Source organism: Xenopus laevis, chromosome 5S (assembly GCF_017654675.1).
Source record: "Xenopus laevis strain J_2021 chromosome 5S, Xenopus_laevis_v10.1, whole genome shotgun sequence".
Classification (NCBI taxonomy): domain Eukaryota; kingdom Metazoa; phylum Chordata; class Amphibia; order Anura; family Pipidae; genus Xenopus; species Xenopus laevis.
The window spans coordinates 111,445,320-111,472,686 of NC_054380.1; the positions used below are offsets into that span (position 1 = coordinate 111,445,320).

General features: G+C 41.6%; 1 pseudogene; it reads left to right on the forward strand.

Moving 5' to 3' along the window:
- LOC108717466 lies at positions 1 to 27,367 on the forward strand (annotated as a pseudogene).

Here is a 27,367-nt window from a genome sequence, read left to right on the forward strand (position 1 = left end):
ATGGAGTTGGCTTTGGCTCTAAATCACTCTGACTGTCCTGAAGCAATTAATTCGGTGTCTAAATTGTTAGAACTTTCCCGCTTTCAGAAGCTTCGGGATGATTTCAGGTAAGGACTATTGCTGTGTGTGGTGATCATGTAAGTGTAAGCATGTGCAGTGTATGCTGAATTTGTAATTATATGTATTGGCAACTAGAACTGTGGTATGGGGTAGCATCTGGATATCTTTGCTTATCTGTCTGGGCCAAATTCTGTAAATATATGCAGGTGTATCTCCTTGTGTGTGTAGAAACTTCTAGTTGCTCCACCAGGTTTAGACTGTCATGCCATGGGCCTCAAATAATGCCTCAGATGTAAATATTTTTGAGTAAATAGTATAAATTCCTTCCCAATGTCAAGGAAACAAGTCTAAAACGTTTTATATCCTCCATAGGGTGCACACTAAAGTGCATTGTTCATTGTCACACTGCTTGCAGACATAGGTTTGTTGAGTTATGATTTAGCTTACACTGTGGACTACATTGGACTTCTTAAGAGAGCCTTAGTATGCACATATTGTATTGGAATAGTATAAACCTTTGATAATGTAGGGATACAGAGGGTTAATTCCCCTCTTTTTCTTAAAATGTGAAACCACATGTTGGGAAATCCCCTGCCTGTGAGCTACAGGGTCTACCTAGAGTATTAGAAGGGGCTGGAGCCTTGTCCCACCACCTTTGGATATATAGAGAGCCATGTGCTCACATTTGCCATTCCTGCTTTCACTTTCATTGAGAGAGGGTGAATAGAAACTGCTGCTAAGATGTAAGGGGCAAAAAGCTGGAGGAGCCCCTGGATGGCTGGGGTGCGACAGCCCCAATCCTGGGAGTTAGACCAGGAGGGTCTGAAGCTCCTAAATGCAAAACTGGACTTTTACATGCTTGCATTATGGACAGTTCTGGGAGCTATAGTTCAGCTGGAGGGTGTGCTCGGCTAGGAGAGCCTGAAGCTTCTGAGGATGTCATTGCTGTGGATGCCTGTTCCAGCTTTGTGTGAGCCTACCCATCTGTGTGAATCCCAAGGGGGAGCTGTGCCTGAGGGAGGGTAGAAAAAGACAGGATCCAGCGTGTCTCCTGTGTGTGATACAGGCTTTGTTCGTGCGCCTGCCACGTGGGAGTAAATACTATGTCCAGCGGGAAAGTTATTTTGGCAGGAAGCACTACCTGGGAAACTTAAGAGCTCTTTGGGGGAAAAGGGACTAAGACTCTTTGTCCACCAAGAGTTGGAGTGGGACTTTGTCTGGCAAGGAGGTGCCAGGATTGGACAGCAGATATTCCCAGGGTAGCGGTTTATTTATATCATGCAAATATATATTTTACTTTGCCTTTAATCTTGCATAAAGTTATATTTGTTACACAGAAATGTGTGTGTTTGTTTTTATTTGTGTGTATTCCCGGATCCCATTAGGTGGAGGCACTGCCATGAGAGGTTATTCCCAGTAACCTTTCACTTAGCAAAGGGGACTCAGGACCTGCATTGGTAATGTATAACCTTTGCACAGGGGGGTGGCCAAAAAGGGGTTACAATATCTTCCCCTAATTCATGTTAATCAGATCTACTAGCAATGAACTTGAAAGCCAAATAAAGTTGTTTCCATGTTGACTTTTGAGATCCTTTCTTATTCTGGTCAAATGTTGAAAAAAAAACATATGCAAAGTGCTCTAAAGAGAACACTGCTAAGCAAATATTGTCCAGAGAGAGCTATTTATAGTTTATGTGCAGTAAAAATCTACCATGGTTTTGCCATCATTCTTTAAACTAACCTTTTTTATCCCTCCTACTCTTCCACTGTAGAGAGTCATTGACCTTGGCATATGCCATAACACATTACTGCTCCGTTTTATAGTTATTGAGATTATTCTATCACGTGTATGAAGATTTTTTTAAGATTCTCACAGACTATTATGGGATATCGCTTTTAAAAAGTTCTTTACACGTTCCCAAGACTGAAAAAAAAATCCTCATCCTTTCAATATAAGGAACATTGCTTGTACCAACAAAGTTTCACCTATATGAGAAGGTTCTACCAGCATCTTGCATTGGCAATTTTCTCCGTAGCTTAGGGGCCCATTCACCAAGCTCGGGTGAATGAATAGTGGGAAAAAAGCTAGAATTTTGAGTAGTTTTTTGTGCTCCTCGACTATCGAATTGGCGTAAATTCGCCTGAGTAGAATGATTTGAATAGATTGAGTGCAAAAACGATGCGACTATTCGCCCATTCGATAGTCGAAGTACTATCTCTTTTAAAAATACTTTGACTGCCTACTTCGCCACCTAAAACCTACCGAATTGCTTTAAAAGCCTATGGGAAAGTCCCACAGGCTTGTTTTCTAAGTTTTTGATCGAATACAAAGGCATTCGATCGATCATTTGATCGAATGAAAATCCTTTGATCGAATATTCGATCGTGCGCCTATTCGCCTGGCGAATATTTGCCCATTCGACTATTCGCCAGCGCGTAAATTCGCCTGAATTGCCTATTCAATTCTATTCCCCATTCAAATTTTGAGGGATTTAACCCCTCGAAATTCGACCCTTGATACAAAGTCCGAATTCATCTCAATATTTTCTGCTACAAACTCCGGTCAAATCCGCTTGTTTTTTTTTTACTCTTATTTATTATTACATTTTCCAGAAAATTCGCTTTGCAATAAAAAAAATCAGATTTTCACAATTTTTTCGGATTCTTCATCCGGTTTTCAAGATTTTTTCAGATTTCAGAACTCCAAAAACTTCAGAGTATTGCACAAACCTAGTCAGTGTCGGACTCCTGGCGGGCCTAGGTGTCAGTGGCCCCTCATGCTGCTAAACATTTGGCCTATTTCATGGTCATTCCATATTTCTATAGAAACAAAGAGGCTAAATAAATGGAATAATAGATTATAGTATAGAAAAGAGATTAGTAGAATAGCGGTTGAGTGAGGAGAGGAAGAATAATAGTACTGAGAGTGGTCAATGGTTTTTTGGTGGGCCCCTGGTGTTCCAGTCCAACACTGAACCCAGCGCACATCAAAAAATCATTGGGACTTCTCCTATTGACTTATATGCAACCTCGACAGGTCTGGGATGCCGGATTTTCAGATTCTGACTTTTCCATCCTCTGGGTTTAATAAATTCCGAAAAAATTGTGATTTTTTAAAAGTCCGATTTTATAAAAAAAAAATCTCACATTTTTTGTGATTTTTGCATTTGGGGTTTAGTTAATAACCCCCTTAGCATCCAGCATAATTCATCACATTATAACAAATGGTTGCAAATATTACTTTCCAAGTTATGTTTAATATCCATTGGGGCTTCTGAAACATCTTATTTGGACAGATTTCTTAGATCTTATGAAAAGTCTTTGTGGCTGTTTACCACGGCTGGGATATTTCCCAACTAAACAGAAATTAGATCATAAAGACTGTTCGTCAAAGCATTTATTTTACTACTCCTGCGCACAGAAACCACAGCATTGTTGCATCACGGACTAAGTATGTTGGCCTGCTGTTTCTAATATTCAGTTTACAAGCCTAAAATCCATATCTTAGCCAGTATAGATTTAAGGTAAAATGTAGGGAATACTATCAAATTTCTCAGTTACCCTTGAACCCAGCTGAGCTGAAATCCTGTTTCTTGGCATGGGAGTGGCAGAAATAGACAGCGCTAATGTCTTCCATTGAATGTGCCGTCTGGAAATGAATTTTTTGTACGGCAGGAAATGAAAAGTGATGTCATTGGGCCGCCAAGTTTATCATGTAATAAATCATTACATTTGAGGTAGCATTATTTCAACACTCTTTAAAGATAATATTACATTATACACTGTAGCTGGCTAAGTCCATTTGACTTTCTTCTCTTTATTACTTGAGAAATGAAAAAAACATTTGGTTGTTTACTTTTCAACTCTTTGAAGAGAGACTTTTTACAGCACTCCTGCTCTAGGCACAGTCGCACATATTGCTCTACTGATAAATAACAACACAGAAGGCATCATTTCAAAAGAATATAGTTGTGATAAACTAAAGATGAGGAAACAGCTGAGGGCTGAAGAGAGATGCAGGAATAAGAGCATCAGCAACTAGACAGTGAGAAGAGACATGCTGTAGAAGGTACTACAGACATAGGACAGAGGATTTTGAAAGATCTTAGACAAATTACAGCCAAAGAAAATAAACGACAAAAGAGAGAGTGAGAATATAAAACAACATTTACAACCTTATGGATAGCATGTGTGTTATATGACAGATTTAACGGATTGGGTCAGGGCATATTAGTGAGCTTTTCTCTTGGGTAGGAGGAAACCAAAACAGAATTTTGCTTATATGGAAATGGCAACACAATGGGAATCCAACAAAAATAGTGTGAAAAGCATCAGTTAATCTCTAATTCAAGCCGTATTTTGTGCTTATTTTACTGTATGTATGTTTGTTGCATGGGGGCATCTGTAATAATTTTACAATAAGCAATGGCAAAGGGATTTATAGCATTACATATACTTCTACTTAGGAAAACAATTAGAAACCTTCAGAGCCGGGCCAACCCAGCCAGGCGCCCTAGGCAACCTGGCTGGCCATGGCGCGGCTGAGTGCGTGCTCTGGTGCGCATGTGCGTAACGGCGTTATAGTGCGCATGCGCGAAACTGCGATATGCGCTATGGCACGCATGCGCAAAATTGCGCCATGGCGCGCATGTGCAAAACTACGTTCGAAAAAGCGCAGTTTCGGCAGTCAGGGAGAGACAGGACCGGGCAATGGGGTGGGCGACAGAGCAGGTACGTGCCTGGCGCCCCCCCAGCTTTGCGCCCTAGGCACGTGCCTACTCTGACTACCACTAGTTCCGGCCCTCAAAACCTTTCTCGAATCTTTCATAAGCAGAAGAACATCAGAGCAGCCCTCTTTCTGTCTCCTGATAACTTGCTTGACAATGTGATGGTCGGAAACTGACCAGCAGGTGGCGCTGTAGTACCAAAATGAATTCATAGTAACAGTAAGGGGCAGATTTACTAAGGGTCGAATATCGAGGGTTAATTAACCCTCAATATTCGACTAGGAACTAAAATCGTTCGACTTCGAATATCGAAGTCGAACGATTTAGCGCTAATCCTACGATCGAACGATTAAATCCTTCGAATCGAACGATTCGAAGGATTTTAATCCAACGATCGAAGGAATATCCTTCGATCAAAAAAACACAGGCAAGCCTATGGGGACCTTCCCCATAGGCTAACATTGAGTTCGGTAGCTTTTAGCTGCTGAACTAGGGGGTCGAAGTTTTTCTTAAAGAGACAGTACTTCGATTATCGAATGGTCGAATAGTCGAACGATTTTTAGTTCGAATCGTTCGATTCGTAGTCGAAGTCGTAGTTGAAGGTCGAAGTAGCCAAAAAAACACTTAGAAATTCGAAGTTTTTTTAATTCGAATCCTTCACTCGAGCTTTGTAAATGTGCCCCTAAATGTATCACTTAATATATTGGAATTAAAAGAAAAAATAAATTATGACTGAAAATTACAAAAGTGCTTAGAATAGCACTCTCCTCGATTTTGCATTCACTTACTTTAAAGGTTTACCCAACCTTTAAAATACATATACGTTAATAATTTAAATAGAACAAAAAGCTCACCGGCTTCTTATAACCAATCCCCATGGCTGTCCGCTTGCTTTAAACCTCACATGGACATTTGTCAATGTAACTAATATCCCATAAGGCAACTGGATTGTTGTGTGGGTAGATAGGTCTTATGGTAGCTATGTTAAAGAAGTCCCATGGGGTTTAGACATATTGAAAAAGATTCGGAGACAGTGAAGACAAAACAAACCATTTTCTTTAATCTGTACCATCTTGGTTGCTTAAAAAGCATTTGAAAAGTAGATCAGACACGTGCTTGCCCATTCCAATTCAAGTTTACCTGTTTGCTACCTTCATGGAAGTTCTGCAAAGGTTAGTCAACCAATTTGATCTCTTCACCAGTATACACCAGTATGTACAGTCATGTTAGACAACGGGATTATGAAATGGGCCCCACCTGTGTGTATGACAAATGTTTTCCAGAAAATGTTTCCTTTCTCCATGATTCTGTTTACAACCCAGCGCCAACACTCTGTGTATATTATTTCGTTTAAGCGTTTTTGTTGATTTGATACATAACGAAGTAAACTCAAATGAAAGATTAACACATTAAATGGAAACTTTCTTTTCCAAATCATAACCTTTTGCTTAGTCTACTGCTGGTTTTGGATGAAACATGCATCAGTCAATGAATATGAACAATTGAGAAATGTAGGACTTGTTTATGTTTAAAAAAATAGTCATCTGTGGTTTGCTTTTATTATAGAAGAGGCAGGTAATCTCTTATGACTTCAGCTGAACTATATATAACTGTCCCTATGAACCAGTGTCTGGCAAAGCTAACTGTAATTAGACCAACTAACTGGCATCACATGACCTGTGTAATATTTGGCATCCTGGCACATGAAGAGGCAAAACTGCACAAGGTACTGGGTCATGAGAGGAACTGTGTAAACAACCAATAATCCGGCCTCAAATAACCCCTGTGATGGGTTCAGGATTTATTGCAGTAAACTGTATTGTTTTATGTGGCAAAGTTGCCTTTTAACAATTTTTTTCCTGTTTTAAAGCTGAGATATAGGATACATTATCCAGAAACCCGTTATCCAGAAAGTTCCGAATTACGGCATGGCCGTCTCCCATAGACTCTATTTTATTCAAATAATCAAAATTTTAAAAAATGATTTCCTTTTTCTCTGTAATAATAAACCAGTAGCTTGTACTTGATCCCAACTAAGATATAATTATTCCTTATTGGAAGCAAAATCAGCCTGTTGGGTTTATTTAACGTTTACATGATTTTCTAGTAGACTTAAGGTATGAAGACCCAAATTACAAAGATCCATTATCCAGAATAACCCAGGTCTCGAGCATTCTGGATAATAGGTCCCATACCTGTACCTACTTTTAATGTTTTTTTTTCATTTGAAACCATAGTCTTACATTTGTAATTGGTTAGTGGTGTCTCTTTTTTATACATGTAAGGGTTAATTGCCCATAGTGTTGAAATTAGGGTTGCCACCTGTCTGGTTTTGACCCAGACATCTCGGTAATTCGAAGGGCTGCCCGGGTCAAAACTGCCCAGTTTTCCAAATTAAGAAAACCGGGCAGGATTCTCTAAGATTGACACAGCGATTGGCCAATTGCAGATTGCTGCTTCATAGCCCCGCCCCCGACATCACGGTCTGTCCCCTCCGCATCCAGGCCCCGTCCCCTATGAATCACGGCCCGCCCCCTCCATGTCACAGCCCCCCGGCCCGGTCTCCACTGGGATAAAAGGTGGCAACCCTAGTTGGAATCCTCCTGTTGGCTTAGGGGTGTCATGTGGTAATGCTAAGCATATAAAAGGTTATATATTGCAAGTGATAACACACTGTGCAGGAGACGCTATTTCTTTATCTTACAGTTTAGTTTGATGTTGGAGGAGCTGCTGAAGATAAGAGACTTCTGTATCCAGCACTAAAACATGTCGCCCTTAAATTGTCATTTCTTGCTTTGCAAAATATATTCTGTGTGTGTTTTCCTTCTAATGGTTGACACAAAAAGCTCCCTTGCACACGCTGGTAACCTACAGGAACTAATAAATAAAGATTGGTAGTGAGAGCCAGGGGAAGCATATCACATATTTGTGCTTTAAACCAGAGGAAAACACTCTATTCCTCTCCTCTGCAGACATGGATAATTATTCTCCTTTTCTCAGAGATGCAGGGCTGGGTACTAATTTACAGCTGACAAGGGCTTTCATTCATCGCTCTGACAGTGAGTACAGTAGGAGGAGGAGAACGTCTCTTAACACCTGCTCTCTCCATGTTGCTCTCTGGGGTGATAATAATCCTTACTCTCATTCTAGGATCATTCAGAGTAGCTCTTGGACTTTTCCCATCAATGACTATTTACATTCTGATTTTCTTTTTAGGGCAGAGAGACAGGGGAAGATTCGGGGAGATTTAGTCGCCCGGCGACTAATCGCCTCTTCTTCGGGCGACTAATCTCCCAGAAAAGCCCGGCACTCCGGGTGCATCATTTTCCAAAGTCGCTTGAAGTTTCCTCGTCAGACTTCGGAAAATGAAGCGCTCTGAGTGCCATGCCAGCGATTTAGCTTCTAGCCGGCTGGAAGGCTTTTCGGAGAGATTAGTCGCCCGAAGGAGAGGCGATTAGACGCTGGGTGACTTAATCTCCCCGAATCTTCCCGTGTGTCTCTGCCCTTAGTGTGTAATAACTGATTGTACGATAAAGTATCAGTTCAAGGTTATACAGTACATACCAGAGTAGGGGAGAGCTCAGCAAGGTTAATTTAAGGCTGGCATCCTTTGAAAGAATCTGAAATGAACCTAATTTGGCATGAATTTATGTGACTCAGCAGTCAGTGCAGACATTCAGACTTAATAATAGGCTTTTTATAAAATGGGCCAAAAGATCTTTATAAGTTAAAGGAAAAACAGGATTTAACCAGGATTCCTTAACCAGAAGAAGGCACCCCCAGAATGCCCCTGCTCCCCAGTAACAATGTTGGAAGTGCAGGGTTGGAGGCACCATGACTGACTGACTGTGTGACTTCCGATCTTCTGTTCCCCAACCAGGAACATACAAACTTGAAGCATGGAGCATATTTGTTTCAAATAGAAGTCAAGTGGCCAGTAATGGTATCCAACAACCCGGCTATACAATTCTGCATTTTTTTTTACAGTATGGGGGGGAGGGGTGTCTTTGCTGCAGATGTGGAAAGGTGAGGGGGGCCAGGGCTGGGGACATCTGATAAACTTTCATTCTCCTTTAAATTGTCGAATATAAAAAGTCTAAGAGCAAAAATGGGGATCCCAGTTTGTGCCTTAGCTTTATTGCTCAGCCCATCAGGCCATATGCCTGATTAATTCTAATGTCACTGGATTTTCACAGGCAGCACAATTGTGGAAAGAAAACAAGGACTGTTTTTAAACCACACACACTTAAAACCACACCCATGTTACCACAAGACCATGTCCACATTAATGGTGGTAGCACACCAAAAAAATCAAATGGTTGGTGCTCACTGCAGGGATATCACTTATCACTCATATGTGAAAAAAGTTAAGTCATATTAAAACCTACCCTTATATCCATATGCCTACACCTCTCCTGTCGATAACAAAGCACCCCCCCAGCATATGATTGAACACCTTAGGGGCCCCTAACAACAATTTTCAAATTCTAACAAACCCTCAGAACAAACCAGGCTTATGTTCCACAGGCAGAGCAGGACAGGCAAATATTATGGCACACACAGGGAGCATAGGGAAGGCAGAGTAAGGCACACAAAGGAAGCATAAGGCAGGCAGAATATGGCACACACAGGGAGCATAGGGCAAGCAGAGTATGGCACACTCAGCCAGCATATTGCAGGCAGAGTATGGCACACAGAGGGAGCATAGGACAGGCAGGGTATGGCACACAAAGGGAACATAAGGCAGGCAGAATATGGCACACACAGGGAGCATAGGGAAAGCAGAGTATGGCACACACAGGGAGCATAGGGGAGGCAGATTATGGCACATACAGGGAGCATAGGGGAGGCAGAGTATGGCACACACACAGGCAGAGCAGAACAGGCAAAAATTTTGGCACACACAGGGAGCATAGGGCAGGCAGAGTATGGCACACACAGCCAGCATATTGCAGGCAGAGTATGGCACACACAGGGAGCATAGGACAGACAGAGTATTGCACACACAGGGAGCATAGGGCAGGCAGTGTATGGCACACACAGGGAGCATAGCGCAAGCAGAGTATGGCACACACAGCGAGCATAGGACAGGCAAAGTATGGCACACACAGGGAGCATAGGGCAGGCAGTATATGGCACACACAGGGAGCAGGGCAGGCAGTGTATGGCACACACATGGAGCATAGGGCAAGCCTGGTATGGCACACACAGGCATCATAGGGCAGGCAGAGTATGGCACACACAGGGAACATAGGGCAGGCAGTGTATGGCAAACACAGGGAGCATAGGGCAGGCAGAGTATGGCACACACAGGGAGCATAGGGAAGGCAAAGTATGGCACACACAGGGAGCATAGGGCAAGCAGAGTATGACACACACAGGCAGCATAGGGCAGGCAGATTATGGCACACACAGGGAGCATAGGGAAGGCAAAGTATGTCACACACAGGGAGCAGGGCAGGCAGTGTATGGCACACACAGGTAGCATAGGGCAAGCAGAGTATGGCACACACATTCAGCATAGGGAAGGCAGAGCATGGCACACACAGGAAGCATAGGACAGGCAGAGTATGGCACACACAGGGAGCATAGGACAGGCAGTGTATGACACACAGGGAGCATAGGGCAGGTAGTGTATGGCACACACAGGGAGCATAGGGAAGGCAGTGTATGGTACACACTGGGAGCATAGGGAAGGCAGAGTATGGCACACACAGGGAGCATAGTGCAGGCAGAGTATGGCACACACAGGCAGAGTAGGACAGGCAAAGATTATGGCACACACAGGGAGCATAGGGCAGGCAGAGTATGGCATAAACAGGGAGCATAGGACAGGCAGTATATGACACACACAGGGAGCAGGGCAGGCAGTGTATGGTACACACATGGAGGATAGGGCAAGCCAAGTATGGCACCCCAGGCAGCATAGGGCAGGCAGAGTATGGCACACACAGGGAAAATAGGGCAGGCAGTGTATGGCACACACAGGGAGCATAGGGAAGGCAAAGTATGTCACACACAGGGAGCAGGGCAGGCAGTGTATGGCACACACAGGTAGCATAGGGCAAGCAGAGTATGGCACACACATTCAGCATAGGGAAGGCAGAGCATGGCACACACAGGAAGCATAGGACAGGCAGAGTATGGCACACACAGGGAGCATAGGACAGGCAGTGTATGACACACAGGGAGCATAGGGCAGGTAGTGTATGGCACACACAGGGAGCATAGGGAAGGCAGTGTATGGTACACACTGGGAGCATAGGGAAGGCAGAGTATGGCACACACAGGGAGCATAGTGCAGGCAGAGTATGGCACACACAGGCAGAGTAGGACAGGCAAAGATTATGGCACACACAGGGAGCATAGGGCAGGCAGAGTATGGCATAAACAGGGAGCATAGGACAGGCAGTATATGACACACACAGGGAGCAGGGCAGGCAGTGTATGGTACACACATGGAGGATAGGGCAAGCCAAGTATGGCACCCCAGGCAGCATAGGGCAGGCAGAGTATGGCACACACAGGGAAAATAGGGCAGGCAGTGTATGGCACACACAGGGAGCATAGGGCAAGCAGAGTATGGCACACTCAGGCAGCATAGGGCAGGCAGTGTATGGCACATGCAGGGAGCATAGGGAAGGCAGAGTATGGCACACACAGGGAGCAGGGCAGGCAGCGTATGGCACACACAGGTAGCATAGGGCAAGCAGAGTATGGCACACACAGGGAGCAAAGGGCACTCAGAGCATGGCACACACAGGAAGCATAGGACAGGCAGTGTATGGCACAGGCAGGGAGCATAGGGCAAGCAGAGTATGGCACACACAGGCAGCATAGGGCAGGCAGAGTATGACACACACATTGAGCATTGGGCAGGCAGTGTATGGCACACACAGGGAGCAGAACAGGCAATGTATGGCACACACAGGGAGCATAGGGCAAGCAGAGTATGGCACACACAGGGAGCAGGGCAGGCAGTGTATGACACACACAGGTATGCATAGGGCAAGCAGAGTATGGCACACACAGGCAGAGTAGGACAGGCAGAGCATGGCACACACAGGAAGCATAGGACAGGCAGAGTATGGCACACACAGGTAGCATAGGGCAGGCAGAGTATGGCACACACAGGGAACATAGGGCAGGCAGTGTATGGCACACACAGGGAGCATAGGGCAAGCAGAGTATGGCACACTCAGGCAGCATAGGGCAGGCAGTGTATGGCACATGCAGGGAGCATAGGGAAGGCAGAGTATGGCACACACAGGGAGCAGGGCAGGCAGTGTATGGCACACACAGGTAGCATAGGGCAAGCAGAGTATGGCACACACAGGGAGCAAAGGGCAAGCAGAGTATGGCACTTTCAGGCAGCATAGGACAGACAGTGTATGGCACAGGCAGGGAGCATAGGGAAGGCAGAGTATGGCAAACACAGGGAGCATAGGGCAGGCAGAGTATGGCACACACAGAGAGCATAGGTAAGGCAGAGTATGGCACACACAGGGAGCAGGGCAGGCAGTGTATGGCACACACAGGTAGCATAGGGCAAGCAGAGTATGGCACACACAGGGAGCACGGCAGGCAGAGCATGGCACACACAGGAAGCATAGGACAGGCAGAGTATGGCACACACAGGTAGCATAGGACAGGCAGAGTATAGCACACACAGGGAGCATAGGACAGGCAGAGTATGGCACACACAGGAGTATAGGGCAGGCAGAGTATGGCACACAGAGGGAGCATAGAGCAGGCAGAGTATGACACACACACAGGGATCATAGGGAAGGCAGAACAGAGCAGGAGAAAGGGAAACCTGTCAGGACAACTCTAGAATGTACTGCATACATTGACACAGTGCTGGTGCCCCTTCAGTTTGTATGAAGTGTGAACAGGTGAACAATGTGGGCAGTTTCAGTCTCAGGTGTGAACAGTACAGGGCTTTAGGATGTGAACAATAGAGGTGTCACATGTGTGAACAATACAGGTGATTACAGTCTGAATTTGAGAAGTAAACAATGCAGGGGCCAGTTAATCTCAGTACTGATACCTTTTAAATTTTACACATGGTAAGCAGACACAGCAGGCAGACAGCCCAGTCTTAATGTATCCATTGGATAAGCATAAGGATGAATTATTATATTATAAATGCTGACACTCAATGCTGCAACAAACACAAGTGAAATGTCATGAACACCGATCATTTTGAATCATCATGTCAACATTTCAGTTCATCAGATGGATGATGTTAGTTTTTAAAGTGCCTTTCCAGACTGAACCCTTGTGGTTTGCCTCCCCCTCCAACTGTCTATCCCAGAATAAAATGAATTGTTTTCTTCCCATGAAGGATGGATGTGTGCCGATTTGTACTGCTTTGTTTGTACTGGAACGAGCAGCTCATAAGGATTTCAATAGGGCTGACATCAGTGTTTGTCAAGTTCAAAAAAACTTGTAGCCAAGACTGTGATACAGATTAACAAAGGATCTTTATAGATCGATCTTGCAATTTATTATGGGTAGTATTGAATACAATGCAACTGGATTAGAGTCGCAATAAATTCATTTCAATCTAATTGATCATCCAGCAAAGGGCATTTGATGTTTATCTGATGCTCTGAAAATGTAATACATTTTTCTTTTCCATTGTTCTAAGATATGGAATCCCTGAAGTCCATGGACAATATTGCATTTGATGAAATGCATGAAACTGGTCTCTCAAATAGATTGATTCTGTTTGATGAGTCTTAAATGTTGCAAATTCCAGCAAAGCTTGAATTCCTTGCAGGATGCCCCCTTTCGATCTTTTATGAATCTGCCCCTCTGAACTGAAATATACTCTGACCAAATTCGCACAGGTTATTTCCACTTATTTAACAATACATTTCCCCGACAAATTCCAGCTCGGGAAAAAAACATGAAAAAATCGTGACAATTGTACGAAATGCAAATCGTATGAATTTTTCGGATTTTCCGCCCCAAAGAAAACTATTTTTTCAGATTTTTCCCCAAAACCATGAAATCTTTGGATTATTGCACGAAACCCAACACAGATCAGGAAATCTTTGGGACTTCTCCCATTGACTTATGTTCTGTCTTGCATAAAAAAGGGCATTAACTCAAGGGATGAAAACATTATTATGCCTCTTTATAGGTCCCTGGTGAGGCCTCATCTGGAGTATGCAGTGCAGTTTTGGACTCCAGTCCTTAAGAGGGATATAAATGAGCTGCAGAGAGTGCAGAGACTAAGTCCAACTAAACTGGTTAGAGGGGTGGAAGACTTAAATTATGAGGGTAGACTGTCAAGGTTGGGGTTGTTTTCTCTGGAAAAAAAGTGCTTGCGAGGGGACATGATTACACTTTACAAGTACATTAGAGGACATAATAGACAAATGGCAGGGGACCTTTTTACCCATAAAGTGGATCACCGTACCAGAGGCCACCCCTTTAGACTAGAAGAAAAGAATATGACTATGAAGATTTTCATTCATCCAGGTCATAGTATATCTAGTATAGGTCGATCTAAAAACAACTGGACTTGCTGAGTAATCAATGAAGACGTTTCACTACTCATCCGAGCAGCTTCTTCAGTTCAACTGACTGGTGTGGGAAGTTCTCGGCATATAAACTCTTCCACTAATCCATTTACACCACTTCGACACCACCTGTCTGCTACATACAATGCAGTTCTAACATCTGTACCCCGGCGGATTCAGAACACTTCACACATCCATTCATGCAACTCTCACAAGTAACACCTGTATCTAGGAGTTGCATGACACATTGGATAATCCTATCACAACTACACAGAATCAACACCTCTGTGAATTTCTTCAGATGTCACCTCTTTGAAGAGTTACAATGTGCCATTGTAAATGGATTAGTGGAAGAGTTTATATGCCGAGAACTTCCCACACCAGTCAGTTGAACTGAAGAAGCTGCTCGGATGAGTAGTGAAACGTCTTCATTGATTACTCAGCAAGTCCAGTTGTTTTTAGATCGACCTATACTAGATATAGAAGAAAAGAACTTTCATTTGAAGCAACGTAGGGGGTTCTTCACAGTCAGGACAGTGAGGTTGTGGAATGCACTGCCGGGTGATGTTGTGATGGCTGATTCAGTTAATGCCTTTAAGAATGGCTTGGATGATTTTTTGGACAGACATAATATCAAAGGCTATTGTGATACTAAACTCTATAGTTAGTATAGGTAGGGGTATATAGAATTTAATTAAAAGTAGGGAGGGGTGTGTGTATGGATGCTGGGTTTTCATTTGGAGGGGTTGAACTTGATGGACTTTGTCTTTTTTCAACCCAATTTAACTACTGTGTAACTATGTAACCGCGGCAGGTCTGAGATGCCGGATTTTTGGATTCAGACTTTTTCCATCCTCGGGGTATAATAAATCCTGATATTTTTTTCAAGTTTTTGGCATTCAGACTTTATAAATAACCCCCCAAGTGTGTGTTCTTCCACTGTTGGTCATCTGCCAGCAGAGAAGCATCTGAAACAACCAGTACAGTACTACTATTGACTATTTAATGATGACTGCTTATTACTACTGGTATTGGTAGATTTCACCATGAAACAAATGTATTTGTGGGCTGAAGCAGGCAGATGGCATGGGCAGTTTCAGGTGTTTCTTTGCCACTGGAGAACATTTTTAGTAAACCTCATTGTCCTGTTTCCTACTTATGAACAGCGACATACTCAACACTTTTGTGTTCAGATAGCAACTTCTTCACATAAATGTCTTTGCCCTGCATTGTCACAGAGGGATAGTTATCTGCAGCCCCATGGTTCTAAAACACTGTTACCCCTGAGTGAAAGAGTCAGTGGAGGACACAGACAAGCTGGCCATGAAGGTTGAGGAACAGACAAGGTTCTGGTCCAAATATAAGACACTCAAACAGTGTGTGCTGTGCTTACTACAGTAAATGTTTTTCCTGGCATTGCAATACCTACCCTTTTCCAAAATTAGTCATAATTAGTCACAGTTAAGTTGGGTTGAAAAAAGACAATGTCCATCAAGTTCCACCGCTCCAAATGAAACCCAGCGTCCATACATACACACACTGACACAGATCCCTCCTACACTTGCATAAACTATATATATATATAGACCAATATTTATAGTCAGGGACAGATTCATTAAAATGTGAGATTAGAGCTTTCCACAGAAAAATCCACCCACTTTCTATTCATTCCTATGGGATCTTTAGAACCGTATTTATCAAAGGGAGAAAGTTAGAGTTCACCGTTTGATAAATACTCTGCGATAAATTCCATAGGAATGAACAGAACGCGGGTGAATTTTTATGTGGTGAGCTCTAATCTCACATTTTGATAAATCTGTCCTTAAGTGTAGATTTTAATACCATTATAGCCTTGGATATTATGCATGTTTGAGAAATCATCCAAGCCACTCTTAAAAGCATTAACAGAATCACAACATCACCCGGCAGTGCATTCCACAACCTCACTGTCCTGACTGTGAAGAACCCCCTACGTTGCTTCAAATGAAAGTTCTTTTCTTCTAGTCTGAAGGGGTGGCCTCTGGTACGGTGATCCATTTTATGGAAAAAGAAGATATCCCGCTATCTGTCTATAATGCCCTGTAATATACTTATAAAGAGTAATCATGTCTCCTTGCAAATGTCTTTTATTTTTGAGAGAACAAACCCAACCTTGACAAACTACCTTCATAATTGATACAGTCATATCCTAGGTGCCTCGGCTGTTGTTACCTAGTTATGGCCCTGCAATTAATAGGCACAAATACAGTTATGAAGCCCTATATGTGCCCTTTTTGTGCCCAGCACCACACCACTCTTTGTAAATGATGCCCATTTTATTTCTATTCATTTGTTTATATGCATTGGTGCTCTCTAGTGATGGGCGAATCTTACCCGTTTCGCTGAAAATTCATAAAACAGCAAAAAATTTGCCAAATGCATTGAAGTCTATGGGCGACAATTTTTTGTTGACGTGCAACAATTGTTTTCACTCATTGTAGTCTATGGGTGTCTTTTTCGCGTCGAAACCTTGCGAAAAAATTTCGCTCATCACTAGTGCTCTCTTTTCCTGAGAAAACAAAATACTTCTTGTGTTGTTTTTAAATCTGCTTTAGGCAACATCTGTTTTTAGTTTTATTTGTTTATCAACTTATGTCTCAGTTTCCCACATTTCCTTAATAGATAAAACCTTTTGGACAGCTTGCGCTGTGAGTTTTCAGCCAAGCAGAATTATAACTGGCCAGGAACAGATACAATGGATACCTCAAGGGAGGTGGATTAAGTACTTGGCTTTACCATATCATTCATAGGCTTCCGGATTTCCAAGACATAACAGATAAGCAACATATGGACCATCTTGAGCAATAATACATGTAATCAGTCCTCCTCTGTTGTACCTTATTGTAGTTTCTCAACAACAATCATCTGTCCAAGGTATATCCACACACTAGGGGGTAAATTTACTAAGCGCCAAAAATTACACTTCGCCAGACGAAAATTCGCTCAGATAATGCTAATTTTACTAAAATGCGACGTTGCGTCCAGGGCGCTGAACGCTGTTGAATTTATATATAGTGTGACTTCGGCAATCTGAGCAAAGCAAAGCGAAGATGCGCTAGTGTTAAATTATGCCTAGTGTAACTTCGTTAGAGGTCTTCATTCAGACTAATTTTCATACGGCAGGAAATTATAAAGTTGAATGGACGTATATGTTACAGCAAATACATTACATTATACAAGTCCAGGGAACCTTAATAAAGAAAATAGAGTTGTTATATTCCCCTACACATGAGCCCACTGTATAATAAATGTTCCATATTTTAAGGACTTTTGAAGGGTATCACTCTGAAAAAAGGAAAAGACGCCAGCGTTTTTTAGACTTAGAAACTTTTTCCACTAAAAAATATGATGTAAGTAAGATGTAAGGAAGATCTATGCACTCCAATGCACTTTTCCTGGTCTGAGGTGGCGAAGGCAAGTCTGGTGAAAGAGGTAACGTTCAGTAAAATCCACATCAATGAATTTGCGGAATGACGTCCATTCGCCAGAGCGAAAATTCGCCTGGCGACAGAGTGCGAATTACTGCTGGTGTCTATCTCCTTCGCTAGCGAAGTGACACCACTTCCCGTTAGTAAGTCTGTGGAATCCCCGAAAACGGTAACGCTGGTGAATCTTCGCCAGCGTTAGTCACTTCGCCCTTTAGTAAATCTGCCCCTATGAGCTGTAAATTTTAGCATAATACATAAATACAAATATTAAGCAATAAACTGTAAAAGTAAAAAAGTGAAAGCATACCATTTTATGGCTTACATTGCACATAACACATCTATACCACACAGTGACTTGGAGGGTATGTGAATTCCCATTCTCACCAAACTACAGGTTGGGCATCATAATCTGAATGTATGGGCTTTTGTGTTTCAAACTCATAAGAAGGATTTTTTTCCGTTCTCTTTCCCTAAGGGTGTGAAGGACACCAACATTTCTATCCAGGTAATGTGGGATATCATGGCCAATCATTCAATTGGCACTTCATATTACCGATTTGCGATAGTTATCCGCACAACAAGCTAATGGAGAAAAGCGTATTGATACAAGAAATTTATCCAAGGTATGCGGAACATCACTTGGGCTCCACTTACACTTGGAGGTAAGAAATTATAGTATTGGACTGACAATCAACCCCAATATCTGGTGCTTGACTCACCAATCTGTTTCATTGGGCCACCAAGAGACCAAAGGGTGATTTAAACTTCATTAAGAGGCTAGAGCACCCAGTTATTTATACAGTTATGTAGCTGCTTCTGTTTGACTATTGTGTTTTGTTTTATGCTTTTAATTTCTCTTATGTCTACTCTTGGCTACAGCACAATAAGTGGGAGAATCAGGGACCTTGAGTTGTGGCCTAACTAGAATGGGCCAGGAATGTGCCAGGAAAAGCAATGATATATCGTTTTAGAAATCAACATTTTAGGCCATAAGGCTGTTTTTTTAAAGTTAAGACAAACCTAATAAAAGTATAGGACCTCTTATCCATATTGATTGGGAACTAGGGGTTTTACGCATAAGGGGTCTTTCTGCTATCTGGATCTTCATACCTTAAGTCTACTAAAAAATAAATAAAAACATTAATGAAACCCAATAGGCTGGATTTGCTGTCAATAAGGATTAATTATATCCTAGTTAGGATCAACTACAAGCTACTGTTTTATTTTTATAGTGAAAAATAAAATATTTTTTAAAAAAAATTAAATTATTTGCGTTTCGACAAACCTAATACAGTTATAAAGGTGGCCATACATGGATAGATCCGCTCGTTTGGCGATGTCGCCAAACGAGCGGATCTCCCTCCGATATGCCCACCTTGAGGTGGGCAATATCGGGCAGATCCGATCGTGGGCCCTAGGGCCCAACGATCAGATCCTAACATTCGGTAAACGGGCGGTCGGATCGCGAGACCGCATCAACGAACAGATGCGGCCGCGATCCGACGGGATTTTCTGTCCCATCCGATCGAGATCTGGCCGACTTTCGGCCAGATCTCGATCGGGGAAGCCCGTCGGGGGCCCCCATACACGGGCCAATAAGCTGCCGACACAGTCTGTCGGCAGCTTTTATCGGCCCGTGTATGGCCACCTTAAGACCTGTTAGGACAAGCCTAATACAGGTATAGGACCTCTTATCCAGATTGCTTGGGAACTGGGGTTTAACATATAGGGGTCTTTCTGTTATTTGGATCTTTATGCCTTAAGTCTACTAAAAAAAAAACCCATTAAAACATTAATTAAAATCAATAGTCTGGGTTTGCCTCCAATAAGAATTAATTATATCTTCGTTAGGATCAAGTACAAGCTACTGTTTTATTATTACAGTGAAAAAGAAAATATTTAAAAAAAAAATATTATTTAATTAAAATGGTATCTATGGGAAATTGCCTCTCTGTAATTTGGGTTTACGGATAACGGATCCCATACCTGTACCTGGACTATAAAGGCTCACGTTAGCCTGTTTTTCAACAACAAAATTTGTATATGCAGATTTAAGAGGCAATGATAGCGTATAGAGATAATGACCTCATGTTTCCCTTTACATGTTACTAAGGGGGGTTATTTATCAAAGTCCGAATTTATCTCAAAAAAAAAATTTCTGAAAAAAACTCAGACCAAATCCGCACAGGTTTTTTGGGCTTATTTATTAATACACTTTCTCGAAAAAAAATTTGTGGGAAAAAATAGTGAAAAATCAGATTTTCACGATTTTTTGGGATTTTTCACCGAAAACTCAGAATTTTGCCTGAAAACTTTGGAGTATTGCCAAAAACCCAGCGCATATCAAAAAATCATTGGGACTTCTCCCATTGACTTATATGCAACCTCGACAGGTCTGAGATGCCGGATTTTCAGATTCTGACTTTTTCCGTCCTCGGGGTTTACCGTATATACCCGAGTATAAGCCGAGTTTTTCAGCATCCAAAATGTGCTGAAAAAGTCTACCTCGGCTTATACTCGGGTCGCGGTACCGGACCCGAGTAGCTGAGATTGCAGTCACTTTTAATCATTCCTATACCAACAGCACACTTGGGGAGAGACTGCAATATCCCACAATGCCCTCTGTTGGTTATATGAAAGAATAACAGTGCGCCCTCTGTTGGTTATATGAAAGAATAACAGTGACTGCAATATCACACAGCACCCTCTGTTGGTTATATGAAAGAACAGTGCGCCCTCTGTTGGTTATATGAAAGAATAACAGTGACTGCAATATCACACAGCGCCATCTGTTGGTTATATGGAAGAATAACAGTGACTGCAATATCACACAGTGCCCTCTGTTGGTTATATGAAAGATTAACAGTGACTGCAATATCACACAGCGCCCTCTGTTGGTTATTTGAAAGAATAACAGTGACTGCAATATCACACAGCGCCCTCTGTTGGTTATACGAAAGATTAACAGTGACTGCAATATCACACAGCGCCCTCTGTTGGTTATATGAAAGATTAACAGTGATGGCAATATCAAACAGCACCCTCTGCACATGGTAGTGGGACAGTGGGACAATGCACACAGTAATCCGTTTGGCAATTCTCTGTCACCATCAACTTTGCAAAGAAGTCCGGTTGATCGCTGGGGGGGTCGCTTTGGCAGAATGTGCGCTGCTGGGAGACAGGGCTGTAGTTGTGTCTAGGCTTATACTAGAGTCAATAAGTTTTCCCAGTTTTCGTAGGTAAAATTAGGTACCTCGGCTTATACTCGGGTCGGCTTATACTCGAGTATATACGGTAATCAATTCTGACAAATTCTTGATTTATTTAAAAGTCTGATTTTATAAAAAAAAAAAAATCACGAATTTTTCGTGATTTTTGCATTCAGAGTTTAGTAAATAACCCTCTTAGTGTCTGTTTTGCTTAACAAGGAAAAAGCATCTTATATAGACAAATATCTGCTTGCTCTTAACCTTTTTGTTGTCCAAGAGATAGAGGAAGTTCCAAAAATATACAGTAAATCTTAATTTTTCAGACATTGACTCAACACTGCAGGAAATTTGATCTTCAACTCTTGGGGCGGATTCATTGAAAGGGCTAAAAATAAGATTTTCAAACAAAAGAGGCCAATAAAATAAACTTTCTGCAAGTCTTCTGGTTATTTCCAAATCTATTTCACCTCAAAAGACAAGAATCCCATTGTCTTTGCATTGCAAAGTCATGGAAACTTTTTTTTTTAAACGAAAAGCCTGTGTTTTGGTGGTGATCATAGATTCATTGGGTTACTATTACCAGGTATGTATAGCCCAAATATGGATGCAGATGTGCAATCATTGTAGTGTAATGGCTTTGCGCTTGTGCCTACCTGTACTCATCTATACTGCTTTGTGCAATTCATGCACCTCAGTTACCATCAAATACAAGGTTTTGTTTTATTATTTTAGGAATCGTTTTTAAAAATGTAAATTATTTGATTAAAATGGAATCTATGGGAGATGGTTTTCCTGCAGTTTGGAGCTTTCTGGATTATGGGGTTTGTTTTGGGTAATTTTGTAATGTAGTGCACCTTGTTTATTATCTGTCAGGGAGGCAATGGATGTATCAGACACACTGGGGCTCATTTATCAACACTGGGCAAATTTGCCCATGGGCAGTTACCTATAGCAACCAATCAGCGATTAGCTTTTTAAAGCCAGCTGCAAGTAGAACAATGAATGCAGCAATTTGATTGGTTGCCATGGGTTACTGCCCATGGGCAAATTTGCCCAGTGTTGATAAATGACCCCCACTGAATTTGGATTTTTCCAGTCTACAGATTCTGCTGCTCAAAGTTTCTCAGGCATCCCTCTCAGGTACCATTGTTGAAACCTCGCATACTTTTTAAAGTTTGATTCAATGTTCTTGAATGTAAAGGATCCTTACAAACATGGAGTGAATTGGTGCCACCATACTGTGATTTTCCTCTCCATTGAGGTGTATTTTTCCTTTGATAACACTATGGGGCATATTTATCAAGGGTTAAAATTTCAAATTTGAAAAATTTGAAAAACTTCGAAATTCGAATTCAAAAAGACCAACAGAAATTAAGTCGAAGAAGTTTTTGGCCGAATAGGTCCGTATTCGATCTAATATGTCCGTATTATGTCGTATTATGTGAATATGTCGAATTAATAGCGCCTTCGATCGAATTCGATGCAAAGTTTTTCCCAAAAGTCCACCAATTGACTCCAAATTGGTTCTAGGATGTCCCCCATAGGATAAAACAGCAATTCGGCAGGTTTTAAATTGCGAATTTCGATATTTGAATTTTCAATTTTTTTTTTAAATTCAAGTTGAATTTGGACTCTTCCCTAGTTGAAGTACACAAAAAATAGGCAGGCTTGGAAATGAATTTTCTGTTCTTGTGTTTTCTTTTCAGCAAGCCTGCAGTCCGAGCCTCTGTAAGGGGGTTTCAGATGAACTACAACCTTTATGTGCAGCAAAACCAATTAGGCAGAACTGGAAGGAATCTGGACTGGTATCTGATTTCAGACTGCAATGGTCCAGTGATTAACAATTATATATGGATCAGAATCCCACCCCATTCTGGAATTAGATATCTCGGCTAGAGTAAATAAATCTCACTGGTCTTACTGGCACAGGTAGATGGCAAATACAATTTTCATTGTGCTGATGCAGTGGAATGCAGTATTGGAACTTTCTGAATGTTACTGCTCAGGCAATCTGAACGTTCGAGTGACCAGCGATAGCTCTGAAATGTCCTGTGCGGCTAAATCATTTGTCCATTAACTCATCCCTAGGTGAAATTGTAAAAATCTTAATTGGAAATGAATGTCACACTGTACTTCTGGTGCGTAATGAAAATAAATCAGCAGCTGTGAAGCTCTCTGTATAAACAAATCACTCCCTTCCCTCAACTGCAGCCTGTTAGGCTTTCAGATAAAATGCAGCTCATTATATAGCAGCTGATTTGTTTTCACTGTGCTCATAAAACCTTAAATAGAATGTGTACATTCAGTTTCAAAAAGCAGCCTGTATAGTGAAATCAGAAAAACACTCATTTATTTAAAAAACAGTTAAAATTATGTTCAGCACAAGCCATAAGGGTCTGGCCACATGGGCAGATTCGAGGAGATTAGTCGCCAGGCAACAACTCCCCGATCTGCCTTCCACCGGCTAAAATGTAAATCGCCTGGGGGCAGGCACACGGAACAATTCGTTTTCCAAATTCGCCCGTAATTGCCTCATGAGGAAACTTCGCGCGACTTCGGAAAACTAATCGTTCCGTGTGCCTGCCCCCAGGCGATTTACATTTTAGCCAGTGGAAGGCAGGGAAAGGCAGATCAGGGAGATTAGTTGATCTCCCCGAATCTGCCTGTCTGGCCAGACCCTAATATTTGAACTAATGCTGAAAAAGGAGCTATAATACCCCTAATAACCTGTGTTATAAATTCATCTAGGATTATTTTTTAAATTGCTGAATATATTTGAATATTGAATATATTAGTAATCTTATGTTTGTTAGTATTTTTTTGCGGCTACCATGTCCAGCAATACTCTGATATATTTGTTCCAGAATACAATTTATCCACGGTCACAGATTCCGTCCAGCAAACAAATGAATATTATGGGGGGGGGATTGATATCAAGGGCAGACGTATCATTTTCCCAAATGGCTTAATTGACCCATAGCATTGCCTGGGAATTAATGCAGACCTCAGCGATGTTCTACTAGCCATTCAGATGGAAGGTAACTTTTTTATTTTTATTATACGCCAGGTTAAATTTCCAATATTTAAAGTTTGTGTAATGCTATTTTGTGCTATATTTAGTCAAAAAGGATAATGTCCGGCTAATCAGTAGAGCAAGGGTTACCTCGCTATGTGGAAGTTAGTTAGAAAAGTATAGTTGAACTACAAATAGGCTACTGTGCTTAAAAATAAAGGATGCCAGGAGGTTCTTGCAACAACAAATTAGAAAAAAAACTTGTCCAAAATAAAGGGTAATACTCACAGAGCCACGGAGCAAGGTATTTCGGATGTTAAAACAAAACCAGTACACTGTGACACCACAGCTAACCACAGTAAAGTTTAAGGTGCCAGATCCAATACCGAGGAATGATCAGGGAGAAAGTCTGATTCTCTATCCAGCTGTGGTCCCTTCACTTTAGGCTCAGAGCATAGGGAAGAGCAACTCCATAATCCAATCCTTGTTGGAGCAAAAGCTGCTTGTGCTATTTAACCTCTCTATCTCTTTCCTAGAAAGTGCTAATAATGAGTTAACCTGGCTAAGCCTCTTTCACGGGGTCCCTGCTCCCTGAATTTATCACTAGAGGTACAGGCCCCTCTAGGGCAGAAGTTTTTTTTTTTAATTTGAGATTTTTATTGGTTTTTCAGATTACATTCAAAATAAACTTTGCAATTATTTTAGGGCAGAACAGTTTTACTGGGCTGCGTCGATGCCAGGCCCAGGAACAAACGCAGCCATAGTAATGGGCAAATAAAAATAAATTCGCCAGGCACAAATTAGTAGCGAATTTCCGCATTTCAGCGTTTCGCGAAACTACGGCAAAAATTCACAGACGGAAAAACCCATAACATTAGAATAGTCACGTGCATAAAATTGATGCATCATATTTTGACACCCATTGACTTCCATTGACATTCCATTGACTTCCATCCATTTGGACATCAAAATTGTCGCGCGTCGAAATTAATTTGACGCCCAGTGACTTCAGTTCTTTTATATCTGTCTGTACCTCTGTATATCAGTACTGGGAACTTGCAGAAATTTTAATAATTCAGAGAAATCTAAATGCCACCCACTGTAAACATTTCAGACCCCGATAGATATGTCATTGCAATGGTCCTTCACTTTCTATTCTGCCATGGGCTTCAGGGTTAGCATGAGATATTTTTGCTATAACAAGTAACAACTACACATTTACTTTACAAAAAGTGACCCCCATCAGTCTCAAGGAAGTGGCACTGTAAGATCTTACAGTGACTGTAGCCTTAAAGTACAGAATATAGAATATCAGCACACATCCCTTCAAAAATGCCAACACTACATATGTAAAAAAAATGTGAATTTTAACTATACCATGCACCGTGCATATTTTGCATATTGACGTTCACAAAATACGTTATTATTGCCATGTGTGCCCGAAATGTTATGTCAACCCACAATAATTGTTTGCCTGTAAATGTACTTCCGCGTTCTCGAAAAACATTGCAGCATCATATGAAAATCCAAACAAAGGAATAGCTCTATATATGCAGAGTTATTTATTCCTAGAATGGGATAATAGGCAATAGACACAGCTCACAATGCTATAAATGAACAACAAACGTGTGCTATTATATCTCAATACAATGGTACAAGAGCTGAACAGTTTTTGGAGAGAAGGGAACATTTTTGTTTTACATCAAGCTAAACTTGGTGAGGGATTTTGAAACATACTTAAAGTCAAGAAGATTCCAGAGTTGGTACATTCCAAATAAGTCACCATTTGTGTTCTAATGCATTGTGCATAGTTAAGCCTATTCGTCACAAAATTGTGTTTCTGCTGCAGGATTTTGATATCTATCTTCACTTTTTTCTTTCCATGCAGCAACGTTGCATATGCTTAAGGGTCTTACACATGGGCGTTTATGCCCTGCACTTCCCTGCGTTCCTTTTTAATCTATTCATCTGATTCTTCTTTATGGGTGTGTACCCATGACGCTGCATGTAAGTGTCGAACGCAGGTGGAACACAAGATGCTGCAAATCCAAAATCTGAAACTAGGTATTCAGAGAAATTCCACCACTCGGCAGATTTGATATTGTAGAAGTCTTTTGGTGCCAAAATTGTCTATTTCATCGTGTCACAATGATGTCAGATTTTGTGACAGCACAGGGAAACCAGGACAGGATTGTTGCACACACTAAAGGGGACCAGCCATTGCTATCTTTGTATGTGGTCATAGTAGCCCCATCTTCAAGAGAGGCTCCAGGACTTGCACTTGTCAGCTTGAGATGAGAATCCTCAACTAAAAATGAATGAGTTGAGAGTTTGGATGTAAGAATTCTTAGAATGTTTTAAGAACCAAATCCCTGATAGTGGGTGAGACACTGAAGAGAGAGTCTCTGTGGGATGTGTGTAGAGCTCTTCTGCTGGGTAACATGGGAGCTGGAAGAATATGGGTACCGTTATAGAAAGATAAGTCTGCACGTTCATGCCAGGACCATAAAAAACTCAACTTCAGACTCTTTGGTTTACAGAATTTGCCCAAAGTCACTCACCAGCTGTCTAACAGAAAATTGCCAAATTAGGTGCAACAGATATCAGTGGTCTAGTAAGAATGTACATGATCTTTGTGCTGAATAGATGCAATGGATAACCCCAAAACCTAGGTTTGCCACCTGGCTGGTATTTTACTGGCTTGGCCGGTAAAAATGATGGTTGATCCCAATGTTATTAATAGGAAAAAAAGATAAATATATAGGAAGGCTGGTATTTTATTCCAGAAAAGTTGGGAACCCTACCCACACCCCTGCAAAGTATATGGATAGAGTTCCTTTCAACTCCCATTTTAAAAAACTTGATTGCCACCGCAAAGACCGGGTGCTGATTTGGAAGTCAAAACTTACATCTTCCTTTTATTATGTTGCATTTCTTTCAGAAAAGCTTGTAGGGGCACTTTAATGAGGTTAAATAAAAGGATAAGCAGCTTGTATGAGTGCCTTGCAAAGGCAATTGAAAGGCTGATGCTGAGAAGTCCGGTGGGACATGCAGCAGAATGGCTTACAGCAGACTTCATTCATTGGGAAGCCAATGTCATCCATAGAGTTTTCATTCTTCTTCTTCAGGCAGAAGAAAAAACTGAATTTAAGGAAGGGAAACATTTTTTTTAGCTTTGTGTTGCTTCTGTATTGGGTAAAAGTTTCTTATGCACATGCTAATATATTTTATAGGCTCCAATACAGTTCCGGGTCAAACCTCATGCTAATTGCAGCCTTCTTATATTACAGGTGCTGCTCATTGTGCAAATATATTTCCTGTACAATCAGAAGATCCCCCCCCAGTTTTCCTATTCTAG